Raw genomic sequence first — 14579 nt, forward strand, 5'->3', positions numbered from 1 at the left:
GTCAGCTACTGAAATGCAACCTTGCAATCTTTACAAGCAAATAAACAATCCCTGTGCAATTAACCGAATCATCTTACATAGTGCAAAGAAAACTAACCACGTTTCCAGAACCCTATTTTGTTCACTTTCCGGAAAGCTACCTTTGTAGCGACCAGGATCAATAACCTACCCATTTTATTCCCAATTCTGCAATCCTCAGTCCTGGAACAGCGCCTGATGCATACGGAGTCATCTGAATTTCCCCAGTGCGCACTGCTACGCTTCTTCCAGTCTGTACATATCTGGGGCTGTCTGGTACATTCAGAGCAACAGGAAATCGCTGACTTTGTTGCAACATTGCATTCACATCAGATGAACTCTGGGCACCACGTTTCTCACTGTTAATCTTAACGTCAAAAATATGAAGTGGAAAGGCATAAACATTGAGAGAGAAGAGGGGAAATGATGCCTAGTGACACTTTTTCATGGACGTTTCTTATCTGCATTCGCTGTTAACATTTATAACGAAAATAACAGGCAATAAGCAGAAAACGCTAGAATCATTGAAACCCTACAGTGCAGAAGGAGGCCATTCAGCCCATCGAGCCTGCACTGACAACGCAGCCGCCCAGGCTCGACAGCATAACATATTTACCTTGTCAGTCCCCCTGACGCTAAGGGACAGTTTATCCTGGCCTATCCGCCTAACCCACACATCTTTGGACTGTGGGGGGGAACCTACGCAGTCACAGGCAGAATGTGCAAACTCCACATAGCCCCTGACCCGAGGCCAGAACTGACCCCAGGTCCCTGGCGCGGGAGGCAGCAGTGCTAACCACTGTGCCACATGCTGTCCCTACTCAAAGCAGGTGAGAGTTAGTTGCGTTCGCCCAATGTATTTCATTTCATTTCAAATCCTTTGGGTTTGGCAGTTTATTCCAATGGTATCCTCAAAGCTGTAGGGATGCACAATATTTGATGCGGCTTCATTAATCAATGCTGCTTATCTGGTGTAGCGGCAAGAGTTCCAATTTAATTGAGACGACTATTATGTAATGATTCACTCTGAGATAGGTCTTAGCCATCAGGTCGTACCTCAATTTATATTAGAGGGTCTATATGTAAACAAGACGTGTTTCATCACGGGTTGTAATGGACTCCAGCGAACATTCAAGAATGAATTAATCTCAGGGATTTAAGGTGAAGATAGCCAGGGTATTTCCCTGAGTGCTTTCACCCCCAGAACCATCACGGACCTGGAATTGGAATTATTTTCCAGGAGACGCACCTCATAGTCTTGCATTTGTCCTAGAAACAATAGTCATGGAACTTGCTATATTGTGCGAAGAGCTGTTACCATCAAACGTTATTGTGTTACATCGAATTACACAAGAACATTCATTCTGCTGAACTGATCCTTACCAAACTCTATGTTCCAGTCAAGCCTCCTCCCAACCTGCTTCATTTAACCCTCTCAGCCCCTCCATCTCACTCCACCCATCTTTTCCCCTCTATCTCTTCTCCCTCTATCTCTCCACCTATCTTCCCCCTACTATTCCTCTCCGCTATCTTTCCCTCCTATCCCTCCCCCTCTGTCTCTCCCCCTCTATCCTTCTTCCTCTATATTTCCCTCTCTATCCCTCCCCCTCTATCTCTCTCCCTTTATCTCCCCATCTCTCCCTCACTCTATCTCTCCCCCTCTATCTCTTCCCCACCTATCTTCCCCATCTATCCCTCCCCACTCTATCTCTCCTCCCTCTATCTTCCCCCTCTATCTCTCCCCATCTCTCCCTCTCTACCCCATCTAACTCTCCCCTCTATCTCCTTCTCTATCTCTCCCCTTCCTCGATCTCTCCTTTCTCTATCTTCCCCCGTCTATCTCTCTACCTCTACCACTGCCCCTCTTTTCTCCCCTCTATCTCTCCCCCCTCTGCTCCTCTATCTCTTCCCCCTCTATCTCTCCCCATCTCTCCCTCTCTACCCGATCTACCTCTCCTCTCTATCTCCTTCTCTATCTCTCCCCCTCCTCGATCTCTCCTTTCTCTATCTTCCCCCTCTTCCCCCCTCCATCTCTCCCCATCTCCCCTTTATCTCTCCCCATATCTCTCCCCATGCCCCCTCTATCTCTTTCCATCTATATCTTCCCCCTCTATCTCTCGCCCTCCTCTCTCCTCTCTCTTCCCACCTATCTTTCCCCGTCTATCTCTCCCCCTCTACCTCCGCCCCCTCTTTCTCCCCTCTATCTCTCCCCCTCTCTGCCCCTCTATCTCTCCCCATCTATCCCTCCCCATCTATCCCCCTCCATCTCTCTCCCCCTCTATCTCTCCCACCCCCATCTTCCCAGCCCCACCATTTGCTTTCACTTGAGTTTATTTTGTATTCACGCCGCCTCCCCGCCTCCCCCCACACGCCCGCCACTCTGGTGCCAATGAGCACCGTCTCCCCGTGCAGCGGGTGAAGACGTTTCCCCCGAATTCCGTATTGGATTAATTAGCGACTATTTTAAAAAAACATGGTCCCTGGTTTCGGTGCCCCAACACTAGTGGAAACTACTCCTACACCACCAAACCCTTTTAACATCGGAAATACCTCAATCCGCTTATCCTTCAACGTCCCTCATCTAGAGAAAAGTTCAATCTTTCCTGATAGTTGAAATCTCTCAATGTCTTTTTACATTTTGTATGCATTTCCCCAATCCTTCAATATATATTTTTATAACTGGAAAAGGAGAATTGTTCACATTACTCCCAATTGAGGTCTAACCAGGTTTCTATACCAGTTAACTGTAACTTCTCTGCCTTTGGCTCCAGAAGTGAACGCCAGTGCTGTGCTTGTTTTTATTATTACCTTTAATTCTTTATTCTCAGCCACCATTATATCCCTCAATCAACAGCATCTCAATGCAATGCCCCAAGGTACACGGGATGTTCAAAGTAGATTGGGAACGTGCACGATGAGTGGAAATAGCTTCAAAATATTACCTTAAATCCACTATTCCGCGGTTTTCTTGTGAGTCCTTGTGGATAAGTGAATTGTTGACCCTCTGATTGTTCGATTTCAGGGTTAGGTCTTCCGACAATATCATATTTACAAAGTAAAACATAGCACCAGCGGAAAATGCTGCGCTCAAATACAAGCCGTAGTCCGCTGAAGCTAACCTATGAAGGAGGGAGATATCTTAGGGAGATAAAATGCAGAACAGCCCACCGCGTTTTCAACAGAAAATGAACCAGGGGCGAACTGACCTTTTATTCAACAGACATAAGAAGTTAAGAACACAATTCCCAGAGTTACTTTGGAAAGATAACTTGCAGAGGTAGTTGGAGGTATTTACCTATCACTGGAGTATGATTAAATGTCCTGCAATAATTGAAACAGCGTTACTAATAAAGGATTAAAATCAAATTCAATCTGTTCTTTAAATCAAAACGGTTTGATGGAAGATAGAGCGTTTTATAAATGTATTTTTATATAAAATATAAATTTCGATGAAAAATCACTATGATTGAAGGCAATTTATATTTACAGAATGCATGTGTGTGTCCGTTTGCATTTGGCTTATATATACTGACGGGTGAACATTAAACACTAACATAGTTATATATTCACATGCAGAATATTTAACTCTCTCTCTCTATACATATATGCATGTTTTTCTGTATCCACACTGTTACACTGTGTGACTACGTGTGCTTATACGTGTTTGAAGATCCATTCGCTTATAATGGTATATGAATGCACCAAATTTAAATAAACAAAGCTACTTCTAATTTATGACAGCAAGTTATAGGGCTGATATTTCGCCTACATTCTGTTTCTTTCTTGCGGAATTTCCTTGTGAAATTGCCACCTCCCTGAGGACAGTTAGAAAGCAGAACTATCAGATTACTAGGTGGAATTCCTCCCTGCAACAATTTGTGCCTCCTTTCACGTTATAGAATCTGGCTAGTTGTCTTGTAAGTTGTCTTGTACCCCATCTCTACATCATAGTTGTCTTGTTCACAACGCACTCTTCAAATGAGCCTCATAATATCCCGACTGTTTTAAACATACATTTGGGCTACATGAACCTTAGATAATCTACTTTCTGCAGCTATTTCGGGATTCAGAAGGGTTGATTGGATCCTTAACCATCCATGTAGCAAAGTGTTTTCAGTATTTCATGTAAAGGGAATGATCGCTAATGTACAAGTATTGCTCACTGTCCCTTCCCATACCGGTAGGTTTGACATTAAATAATAAAACACTGGGTTTACAGTACAAAGATTGTGCGATGTGACGTTCTGTAAAGCGGGAATATCTTCTCTTTGAGGAGAAATAGAAAAGATTCTTAAGATTGTAATCGCATAGACTGATACTGCATTTCCATTCTTTCATTGTAGCGCGTGATAAACCAGCTATTAGCGGTGGATAGCAAGGGATGGAAAGTCTGGCGAATTTACCATTTATTCTTCCGTTCCGTCTTGATCAATGTTAACCACACGCAATTATTCTGAATTCGAACCGACACAATATAAAGGAGGCATTTTATGATTTCTACCGGCAAATTTTAGACGCAAGCCCTAAAAGATTTCAGAATCAGTTTAACATGACTACACGTTTCGCCACAGTCATTTTCATAATTCATGTGGTTGGGGTTTATAAGATATTTTAATGGTTCCTTCGATTTTCCAACAGTTTTGGTGCATTCCAGTAAACTTGCAGCAGCCTCTTACATGTCTGTCCCTGGTAAGATCTGGAACCTTTAGGACTTGCGCAGGTCCCAGTTTATATTTACACTCTGCATTACTGGTGTTTCCAATGATAGAAATACCAGATCAGGACACTGCAGTTCATAACAGCTTCTTAGTGTTACCATGTTTTATTTACAAGCAGTTGGTGCAGTGAAAACACAAAACAGCACAATTCCATACAATGATTAGCTACTAAAGGCTTTGATCTTTCAAGATACTCCCCAAGCCTTCAGCAGTAAAGGATAAACACTTTTTGGTACTGGAAATCTATCTTCCAGTGCAGAACACACTTCTAGTCAGGCCAACAGCTCAGGCCCATATTACGTTATTACTGCATTTCTTGTAAATGTCACATTTTGCCTTTAATTTACCCAGACATTTAATATTCATTATGAATTTATGTAATGGTGCACTTTCCAACAGCCTGTTTGATCATCTGCCCTTGCAACAACACTTCAGATTTGGGAAAATGCCAGAATCAGTTATTAAGGAAATAGCAGTGGAACATTTAGAAAATCATAATAAAATCAGACAGAGTTGACATGGCTTTGTGAAGAGGAAATTGTATTTGGCAAATCTATTAGAATTCTTTGAGGATGTAACAAGCAGTGTAGATAAAGGGGAACCAATAGATGTGGTGTATTTGTATATCCAAAAGGATTTGACAAGGTGTAATGTAAAAGGTTTCTGCACAAGATAAGAGTCTGTGGTTATTGGTTGGGGAGCATTTTTCTCTTCCTAAACTAGGGCATTTGTTCACATTAAGAGTTGGGTCATAAAAATATTCAATCATCTTAGTATAATAGTGAGTGAATTGATAGTAATATAAGCAGTGGCTTAGAGTTTATACATTATAATTAATAGTTTAAGTAGGATACTAACTAAACTACTAGAGAATAGTCTTTTCAGAACATGCATGGGCACCTGCGACCTGTTGCTTGCAATTCCAGTGCTATGTGGGGTCTCCAGGAATTGTAAAATTAAGCCTATTGGACATATACTGGCAGATTTGCTATAACTGTCCACTTACAATGGGCCAGTTTCTGTTCAAAAGATTGCCAGTACACCTGAAGCAATTTGCAACAATAACACAAAAGGCAAACATCCATCCCTGGAGGAAGTTAACAACAAGTTGACAGGAAGAACGAGAGTCGCAACACTTTGTGGCAGAGATGTAATTGTGATGACTATAGGAGAGTGCTGATTTGAGGTACACATACCAACTGGTCTTCCAGCAAAAACTTGGGATGAACGCTCCTTGAGCCATCTTTCAATCGGAAGATTTGTTTGGATTTGCACAAAATGCTAAGAAGTGTTTTGAATGACATAGGCAGGCCTACCATTCAGACTTATTCCCCCAGTCTACTGAGAATAATGGCATGGGTCAATAGAATCCTAACAGTGCAGAAGGATGCCATTTGGCTCATCGTGTCTGCATTGACCCTCTGAAAGAGCATCTTACCCATGCAGACATGGGGAGACCGTGCAAATTCTATGCACTCACCCAAGGCTGGAGTTGAACCCAGGCCCCTGAAACGGTGAAGCAGAAGTGATAACCATTGTGCTACTATGCTGTATGATGGAGCCAATGACTTAACTGTATCTGTCAGCACATATTTCTTATGTGATCACAAGGTAATGCAGGTGGTATCTGCAGTGGAAGCCTCATGCTTCCGTTGTGCTGCCACTGCTGTATCTGAGGGCAAAAATCAAAGCTACACCTTTTGACTCCCATATGCAAGCATTCTAAACCCTTGGCCCATTTGTCCTCCTCAAGGCCAAACTTTCCAAAATACTGCTGCATATTCCACAATAAGTCCTGCCTATCCATCATTTTTGCCCATGCTGATCTAAATTGACTCACAATGTCGCAGTGCATTGGATTAATATCAAGATCCTTATCTTGAAAATCCTGCATCGCTTTGAATTACTCAACCTCACCAACCTTCACTAAAATTTATTTATTAGTCAGAAGTAAGGCTTACATTAACACTGCAATGAAGTTACTGTGAAATTCCCCTAGTCGGCACACTCCAGCACCTGTTCAGGTCAATGCACCTAACTAGCACGTCTTTCAGGCTGTGGGAGGAAACCGGAGCACCCAGAGGAAACCCATGCAGACACGGGGAGAATATGCAAACTCCACACAGACAGTGACCCAAGCCAGGAATCAAACCCAGGTCCCTGGCACTATGAGGCAGCAGTACCAACCACTGTGCCATCATGCCACCCTAAGAAATATACCAGCCATTCCCCCACTCAGCCTGAACACACTTCCTCTGACTCCAGCTACTTTTGTGCATGCCCTTTGTCAAAAAAACAAATGATTGCACCTTCAGCCACCTGGGATTAAACCTTAAACCTCTCTATCTCCATCTCTTTTTATTTTTAAACTGCTCCTCAAAAAGAAAATCATCCTTTTGTCAAATTGAGTCACCCCTCCGGAGCTTCCGTTCCTGGCTTCATGCCCATTTTCCATGTCTATGCCTATCAAGTACATTGGCTTATTTTAAAACTTACACATGCTATATTAATGCAAGTTGTTGACTCATATGCAAATGATTGAGAAATTGCGTAATCACTCAGTGAAGAATGAAGAGCCAGACCTAGCTAGAATTTGGTATAAAGTGTGCTATGAAAATTGGCTAACTGAAGATATGAATCATAGAATCCTTAAAGTTCAGACGGAGGACATTTGGCCCATTGAGTCTGTACTAACTCTCCAACAGAGCATTTTACCTAGGCCCACTATTGCCTTATCCTCACCCCATAAATCTCCTTAACGTACACATCTTGAGACACAAAGGATTAATTGTCCTATGCTCTGAAAAGAGCATCAAAATCTTTCTGTGTCACGCATTAAAGCACCAACACAACCACATTACTTCCAAATGTACTTCCATATTTAAGGCATAGTTTTCATTGATACTCTACTTGTTGTCCCTTGTGAGACCCACATGCTACAGGAAATGCTGAAGGAAGTCATTTAAAAAGTAGGCATTGATGAGCACATCATCATTGATAAGTATCAACAGTGCAAAACATTATATACCAAATTCAGAGTATCTTGCGATTGCTTAAACTTTGAAGTTTTTAAAGAAGGAATTGGAAGAACAATTATCAAACAATAATTAATAGAAATCTTCAACAATTTAAAAAAAGTACTGGAGTTGAAGATGTGGTTTTTGTTAACGAAACAAGATACCTCAACTGTTTGCAGCAACTTAGCTTTATCTACTATCACCTGCACACGTTCTGCTAAAAACATTAAGTGCCGTCCCCATGCTTAGCCTATTTACAATGGTTGATTCAGTTTGACTGCATGTGTGATAAATCAAATATAACTCACGCTGTAGCATTTATATAAATAATGCTTCGTGAAATTTGAATGTCGCATTGTCATGGACTGTTGCATTTTGGAAAAAAAACATTGCAAGTTCTTCTTGCAAATGCAACTTGATTTCTGCTCACTTTTTAGCAGGTGTTGTGCATTTGTTATGCCCTCAATATTTAGAAAAAGATAAAACATTGTAGAAGTGTGGCAAAGAAAGGAAGGAAGAAGAATTGTACAGATAGTTAATGACTGATATAGCGATACTTAACATCCTTGCTGTGGTTGCACGTTTGAGTGGGAAGGTTTGTTATTTCTGTCACTGTTCAATTCTTAGATCTCAACTAGGATCTAAGTGGAACAAAGATTTGAAAATACAAGCTAAAATGTGAGGAGCTCTTAAGCCAAAGGATATCACAGCACAATCGGCAAGCATGCTGGTTTTATAGGAAGGTAAATGATCGTTATCAGGAAAAGGGAGGAGAAAAGTGTTGGTGAATTGGGCAGAAATGCACATTTTGAAAATGCTGTCATACATAATGGACAGTAATTTGAATGATAGATCATTATACTATAGATCAGGAGATCAGAGTCCACACACAAATCCTGGCTGACATCTGCAGTTAGGATAAATTTTACCAGCTGTCTAAAGGACAAAAGACAAATGATTCAGAAATTACTCAAATGTATCAATTCGGATGTTCAGTTGCACCTTCCAAGAAAGGAAATGGTTCTGAACACTTCAGTTACCCCCCGCCCCCCTATTGCTCAAAACTACAGAACATAACAATATGCATTTACAGGATACAAAAAGTCCCCTGGGCCCAACAGGTCTGTCTCATCTGCTTACTTGATGCCACACATCCTTTACCCTCCAATATGACTTCCAGTTACTATGTGGACATGTTAACACAATCCATTTCAATCTTTTCTCTGGTTAGTTATCCCATAATAATTACAGCAGAATTTTCCCTTTGGGCATCTGAACCCAACCAAAAGCTCAAGTGGGAGTCAGAGTGGGAACCAGTCACTCAGTGTGATTTTCCCCAGAACCGTAAATGAATGGCCAGAAACTGAACTTGCGGTCCAGATAAGGAAATCGTCAATTAATAAGTGGCCCTTAACCGTCTGATTCCAATGTTTACCATGTGTGGATTCAGAGGTTGGCGATGCTAATTTTAGTCCGTCTCTCCGCACCCTCCCAACCAAGATTCCACACCCAACAGGGGCTAAAAATATCAAGATTTAAATTATAAAAGCTTCCTGGCACCATAATTTAAACTGGTGTCTCCTAGTCTTTGAATCATTCATTTCCAGATGTGGTCTCATTCGAGATGGTGCTGGAGTATGGTGACTTTTGGTGAGCTGTCCACAGCATACCCTTAAATTCAATCTTTTATTCTTGTTCTGTGCTCTTAAAATCATACTCTAACTCTTTTAAACTTCAACACTATATTCTGCACCCTATCCTTTCCTTTTCCCCTATGTACTCTATAAACAGTATGTTTTGTCTCTAACAGCTTGCAAGAAACAATATTTTTCACTGTATCCCAATGCAGGTGACAATAATAAATCAATTTAATCAATTCAATCTACTGAGATGAATGTGCTCTGACTAATTTTAATAAGTCCTTTTCATAAAATCTTGAGCACCTGGAATTCCTTGAAACATCCTTTTTTCGAAACAACAGAAAACATTATTGTTGGTAGGTTAAGTGTGTGCATCATGAAATAAATGGTGGCAAGTATTTCTTTGCCAAATGATACTTGTTCAAGATATCTTTACATACAATACTCCCATGCCATTACCTCTGGAGTACCCAAAACATCTAGACTTGGCCTCTTTCTTATCCACATGCCGTCTTTCATTGAAATAATCTGAAAATACATAAAATTCCACACAGTTGCACTTTACTACCATCTCTCAAAACCTCTTGACTGCCTTTTACTTGTCACGCTGCTTGTCCAATGTTTGACCATCAGACATTTCCTCTGACTAAATGTTGAAAAGACTAAAGTCACTGGGCAGGATTTTTCAGCCTCCCCAGTGATATGTTTTCCAGCGTTGGATGCAGCTCACCATCACCGAAGACAATGGGCCTAATTTTCTGGCCATTCCCGCCAACAGGATCTTAAAGTTAAAGTTTATTTATTTGTCACAAGTAAGGCTTACATTAACACTGCATTGAAGTTACTGTGAAATTTCGCCACACTCCGGCACCCATTTGGGTCAATGCACCTAACCAGCACGTTTTTCAGACTGTGGGAGGAAACCAGAGCATCCGGACAAAACCCACGCAGACACGAGGAGAACGTGCAAACTCCAGATGGACAGTGACCCAAGCCGGGAATCGAACCCCCAGTCCCTGGCACTGTGGGGCAGCAGTGCTAACTACTCTACCACCATAATGTCCATACATCTTCCAATGTCTACAGAATTTTGCCTGGCATGCCCATCCTGCTGACACAGGGGGTTGCCTTTGGCAGGACTGGAAAATCGGGAAGAGCTGGAAAATTCAACCCATTGTCATCAGTTCCTGCCACAAATTCCATTACATAGCCTTGATTTCATCCAACTGTGTGAAACTGAACCAGACTTTTCACAATCTTGGTACCACACTTGACTTGAGATGGGTTCCTAACCCCATGTCAAAAGCATTATTGTTTTAAGTTTTTTTTGTTTATTTATTTATCATGAGTAGGCTTACATTAACGCTGCAATGAAGCTACTGTGAAAATCCCCTAGACACCACACACCAGCACCTGTTTGGGCACAATGAGGGAGAATTTAGCTTGGCCAATGCATCTAACCAGCAGATCTTTCGGACTGTGGGAGAAAACCAGAGCACCTGGAGGAAACCCACACAGACACGGTTAGAACTTGCAGGTTCCACACAGACAATGACCTAAGCCAGGAATTGAACCCAGGTCTCTGGTGCTGTGAGGCAGCAGTGCTAACCACTATGCCATCATGCAGCCCCCTTCCCACTCTGCCTCCATTTATCTGCTGATGAAAGTCTCATCGATGCTTTTGTTACTTCTAGACTTGAGTATTCTAACATATGCCTGGCCAGTGTCTACCTTCCTGTCATGGGGTATGGATGTTGCTGGCTTAGCCGGCATATCACCCATCCAGAATTGTCTGTGTGAGATAAAGATGAGCCTCCTTCTTCAGCCACTGCAATCTATGTGGTGTATGCACATCCACAGAGGTATTAAGAAAGGGATTCCAGGACTTTGATCTGTTGACAGTGAAGGAATGTTGATATAATTCCGAGGTCAAGATGTTGAATGGTTTAGATGGAAACTTGCAGATGACAGTCTTCCTACCCACCTCCTGTCCTTCCCGGTGGTAGATGCATGCTTGCGTGGTGCTGTTGAAAAATGTCCGGGAGTTGTTGCATCATCTAAATGGTACAAAATGTTGCAACATCACCTCAGTAAAATTAGCTTTGTGGATCAGAATTACCTCCAATTATGTAAATCTTCAGACATGCACAGGCCACATGCCCCCTCAGGGTTTTCTATTCCAAACAAGCCTTCTCCCAACCCTCTTACACAACCCTATCACTATAGGGATAGGAAAATATCCTTTCCTTTCTCCCTCATATGTTTATCTTTCCCTTACTTGCATCAATGCATTGAGTACAATATGTTCCAAACTAATCTGAATGCTGATAATAAAGTTTTTGTGAATCTTTGTGTCAAGGTAAGGGATGTTTATGGTGGAGAACAGAGAATTCTGCCAATTTTGCACAGCTCCCAGATTAAACTTGCTTCAGTAAAAACCTCAGTTAGAACAAAGAAGTTGAGACCCAATGTCAGAACACACACGCACCAATATATCATGTTCCATTAGGATGCCCAGATAATTTTAAATGCCACAGGAGAATGGGCATCACTAATATATAGTGACCAACCTGCCAAAATTAAAAGTATAGCTGGCATTCTTTTAACCACTACCCCCTCTCCCTGGCCATCTCCACCAAGAAGCAGACTGGGAGGTGGCGAAGATGGGGCATAAATTCTAGAAGAATCTCCCCAACCCCTCGCCCCATGCTCACAATCGACACATCCAACTGGCTGGCAGCTCCTGGAAGTGGGACATCCGGATTTAAAAGGACAGAAGCCATAGCTGTAGATAATAAATTATTTAAGGACAGTAAAATTCCTTGGATAATGGATTCTGGCTGGCAGAGGCTGGCATACCACTTAAAATCCTGGCCTATGTGTCAGTAAAATTGTTAAATGTTAAATTGTTTAAATTGATAAATCAGGATAAGGAATAGCCATGTAGGATGTGACCATCTGTGTCCATCTGTCATTTTACTTTTCCCACATCAGCTATATTGTCAACCATATAGTCAGGATTCAGCTCTTCAGAATGGATTTCTGGTGGGACACAACATTTGTGACCCCCCCTGAACCTGCTGCAGCTTCCTTCCAGTTTCCTGGGTCCGAGCTCACTCAGTATACCTGACAGACTGCCAGGTACAGCTGCAGCATTCAAAGAGGCATCAGGGGCCCTAAAAGGCCCAATGGCGCCCTCAGATGTAACCAAGACTCTGACTGAAAGCCTTGGCAAAGAGTGGGAACTTCATTGAGTAAATGTTAGGTCTGAATTGGAGGTGGAAGCACCTCTAAATCTGCTGGAAGGTTTTGTCCCTCCATTATGAAAATTAAGTTTTTTTTAAATTTCCCGGAGCACTACGCCAGCCTCATTCATTCGCAGATGACTTCTTGGTGAGAATATGGGAGGGTGGCGGGAAGTGAAAGAAAATTGCAGGGCCTGGAGGTGCTCATTACAGCAGGATTGGTTTCAGATCCAGCGTGCGGGAGTTTTGTGGGGATGGGGAGAGAGGAAGTGGGATAGGCTGCAGAGGACAGGGCTACGACAATCTTCAGGTCTGGAGGACCTTTAACTGATTTCAATCCAATTATTGTGTTGGGTTAATGTGTATTTGTTGACATTTGATGAGTACAAAATTAGGGTTGACTTTGTTAGGGTATGTAATGTAAGGATCAGAAGCAAAAGTAAGCTATATGACTTTTCAAGTATAATTCACCGTTAAGAAGTCCATGGCTGAACTTTTCCATCAACTCCACTCTCTCCCACTCTACTATCATCTTCCTTGATTTCCTTCGTGTGCCAAGATCTATTTATCTCATTCTTGAAACTACTCAATGACTGAGAATGATCATCCTCGAGGGCTAGAGAACTCCAAAGATTTGTACCTTTCCTTGAAGAAATTTCTCCTTATCTCCATCCTATGTGGCTATTCCTTATCTTGAAATAAAGGCCCATGTTTTTACAGATTCTCCAGCTAGGGGAAACAGACTCTCAGTACCTACCTTGCCACATCCTCTCTGAGTTTTAGACCTTTCAGTGAGACCACCTTTCCATAATTCCAGAGCGCATAGGCCCATTCCACTCAGTCTCTCCTCAGAGGAAAGCCCTCTCCTCCCAGGACTAAACTGTTGTATAGTGAACCACACTGTACAGCATAATACATGAAGAATGACTAGTTCAGGGACTGAAAGTGCCTTCAAATCAGACTCGTGTGTGAAAGACCTTCTTCAAAAGAGGACCAAATTAAAAGAGAAAAGAGTAACTTCACGATTCTCATTTGCATCAATTTATTCTGTATTTTTAAGAAATGTCCCTGATGTTGACTGATGAAGAAATTCAAACTGAGAGCTTTGGGATAAAGCCTCTTTACTGAACAGAATTTAAACAGCATGATCTGACCGAGATTAGACCTTGCACAGTGAGCACGTCATGCCTTCTGCACTTGTGGTGGGACATCTTCAAAATACACAAGATGTTATGTTTTTCCATTGCACTTAAACGGTAGCATTTTTCGGAGGGAAGGCTGCAACATCAGAGCAAGTAGAGCTAAAATGATCTGTGGGGTAAAACAAACCCCTTCTGATGAATGCACAAACTCCCGGAACAGGTGGGGCTTGTGCAGATTGCTGAGGGTGTGCAGCAATGCCTTTCAATGTAAGAATACCACAAAAGATGAAACACGGATCTATATAACCTTGCACATTTTGGTTATATTTATTCTACTGCATTCATTCTGTTTGTTAAAAGATCCAGATTTGGACGCGGGCCTTGTATAAATGATAGAAATGTTAGAAAATGGAGTTCACCCTTTGAACGACATGTTTCTGACTGACGGTTTTGGTGTCACAATGGCATTTACTTAAGCAGCGGAGTTGCAAGTTATGAATTTAATATAATTATACATCATGAATCTGTATTTTTCAGAATATCCAATTTTGGAAATTAACCATTATCGATAAAATTAAATGGCTAAATGAGGCTGAGTGGAACTAATAAACAAATGTGAAAGTGTTAGCAATAATCATAGAATCATAGAATCGCTACAGTGCAGAAGGAAGCCATTCAGCCCATTGAGCCCACGCTGATAGTTTGGGTCTTATAATTAAAGTAAGTGCATCTGCATGTTCAATAATGATTCTTTTTATCTACTCATTGTGAGGTTAGTCATTTTATCAGCTTCAGAAAC

The sequence above is a fragment of the Carcharhinus amblyrhynchos genome, chromosome 15, assembly GCF_965287045.1.
Source record: "Carcharhinus amblyrhynchos chromosome 15, sCarAmb.v2.hapA, whole genome shotgun sequence".
NCBI classification, from domain to species: Eukaryota; Metazoa; Chordata; class Chondrichthyes; order Carcharhiniformes; family Carcharhinidae; genus Carcharhinus; species Carcharhinus amblyrhynchos.